Genomic DNA, 2756 nt, shown 5'->3' on the forward strand with positions numbered 1-2756 from the left:
GAGTTACACAGATGCAAAGTGGGTTGTTTTTTTTTTCTTTTTTGATAACCCAGAAAGGAAATACAAAGTCAATCAAAATTTCAAAAACCCAATAGGAGGAGCTTATAACAGTATAAATGTCAAACTACTTCTCTTTAGTATGAGACAAAAAAGGGAAGAAAAAATTCTAGATTAAAAGTTACTTGAAAGGAAAAAAAAAAAGATACTTGAGAGATATTTTAGACTTTGAGCATTTTGGTGTCGATAACTTTGAAAGTCAGCAGAACGAGCCTTCATTCAAGAAAGACTTCAGTTCCTAAAATGTGTTTGGGAAAACACTTGCAACAAGGGGCCTATAGCCAAACAAATAGTAGGAACACAGCACATTACAGCTCTCTCTTAGAAAGTCACAATGCATGATAGTGTGACGAATGCCCTAAGAAGTCCTCTGCAAGAAGACCTGTTCAACCCAGTTTCCCAACTCACTTCATCATGGAATCTTCCACTCACTCTTGGCCCTATCCCACCTGAACATCCCCTGTCCTCCCAATTCTTCTGAGCTAGTGCTCAGCAGAACACACTTTAGAAAATGCTGAATTAGAGAGCTTGTGGACTCTTGTTTAGATCAAGCTAGAGTTAACAGTCTTCATGGCTCCCTTGCACTAAAAATGTTCACCAGACTTGAGCAAAGCCGTGTGGCCAACTGCTGACCTCACCATGACCAAACAGATTCTCTCCTAAAAGCCCTTAACACTCTGTAGGTGGCACACAAGCAGCAGCAGAATCCATCTGAGCCCAGAGCCGATATGTGCAGCCTGTGAGCCCTACTGAGGGGGCAGCAGAAACAGGAACAGGCCCCTCTGGGCTCCTGCCATCATGTCGGGTTTATTCTGAACCACCACGTCCTCCAGTCTAACCAGTGCTGGAAAATTCACCCCAAGGACATCTGTTCCTCAAATAGCCGGCTGACTGATGCTGCCAATGTTTCTAGAGCCTATCACACAGGAAGGTGCATGGCAGCAGCTTCCAAAGGTGACACTGGATACGCCCAGTCCCATGTGCCTTCAGCCACCTCCCCCTGTGGCCCACCCCCCTGCCACGTCACACATACCAGTCACACACGGAGCTACCTCTTGGCTTCTAGCACATGCAAAAACAGCTGTCCTAGACTGGCTTGCCAGAAAAGAGTTTTGGAGACAAAACTGCTACTTCTGGGAAAAATTAGCAGATCTAAGGGCATGACTGGCATTCTCTTCTGTCTCCATGACATCTTCATTTTGAACAGAAAGTGGAGTTTGGATAACACTGACAGCTGCTGGTGCTTCGGTAGGAGGCTTGAAGCCCCCAGTCCCTCCAAATGACAAGTCCTTTTGCTCCCTCCTCCCCCTCGGTGGCATGCAGGCTGCCACCTGAAGCCTTGCCTGGCTTTGTTCTCTCCACGGACACTCGCTGGCAGCAAGGCCTGTGTTCTGCCTGACATTCACACCCCACTCTGCTCAAACCACATCAAGGAGCTGCAAAGTGATACACAGCGGAAGGTGGAAGAATAGGCAGCTGCCAACTGGGGCATGAAAGTCCTCTTCCCTCCCAAACATTCTCTCCCACCATCCGTAAGTGCCTCAAATATTACAGTAAGGCTTTCATTTCTTGGGCTGGAAGCAGGGACAGCAAGATGGGGTTAACAGTGGATGCAACTCCTCCGCCTCTGCGTTGGTGGCAGGCATCCTTCGCAACCCAGGAATTCGTTTCTTGTGAATCCTGACTCTGCACTCAGTTCCATCTCAACGCAGGCAGCCACCACTCTATTAAACTTTCCATGAGGTTTTAGTCCCATTAAATATACCTTCTCTTCCCCTGTTTGTATATTAAATGAAAAGATTTGAAATAATTTAGAGGAATCCAGAAAAAAAAAGTATGCTGGGGGGAGACGGATAATAGATAGAAACAAAGATGGCAGATAGTTAATAAATGTTGAAGAAGATAGCTATGTGTGGGTTTATTACAACTTTGCCTCTACTTTTGTCTTTGAAAATTCTATAATAAAAATTTAAATTAAAATATATTTGTGTGAAATCAACATTTATTTATGATTAAAAAAAAACTCTCCAGAAAGTGGACATAGAGAGAACATACCTCAATATAATAAAGGCCACATATGACAAACCCACAGCTAACAACATACTCAACAGTGAAACACCGAAAGCATTTCCTCTAAGATCAGGAACAAGACAAGGATGCCCACTCTCACCACTTTTATTCAACATAGTTTTGGAAGTCCTAGTCACAGCAATCAGAGAAGAAAAAAAAAATAAAAAGAATACAAATGGGAAAGGAAGACATAAAACAGTCACTGTTTGCAGATGACATGACTTTAGGATAGAAAATCCTAAAGACACCACCAGAAAACTTCTAGAGCTCATCACTGAATTTGGTAAAGTTTCAGGATACAAAATCAATATACAGAAATCTGTTACATTTCTATACACTAACAATGATTTATCAGAAAGAGAATTTAAGGAAACAATCCCATTTACCATCACATTGAAAAGAATAAAATACCTAGGAATAAATCTACCTAAGGAGTTAAAAGACCTGTACTAGGAAAACCATAAGACACTGATGAAAAAAATTGAAGACGACACAAACAGATGGAAAAATATACTATGTTCTTGGATTGGAAGAATTAATATTGTGAAAATGACCATATTACCCAAGGCAATCTACAGATTCAATGCAATCCCTACTAAAGGCATTTTTTACAGAACAAGGACAAGTAA

The sequence above is a fragment of the Physeter macrocephalus genome, chromosome 16 (assembly GCF_002837175.3).
Source record: "Physeter macrocephalus isolate SW-GA chromosome 16, ASM283717v5, whole genome shotgun sequence".
In the NCBI taxonomy this organism is placed as follows: domain Eukaryota; kingdom Metazoa; phylum Chordata; class Mammalia; order Artiodactyla; family Physeteridae; genus Physeter; species Physeter macrocephalus.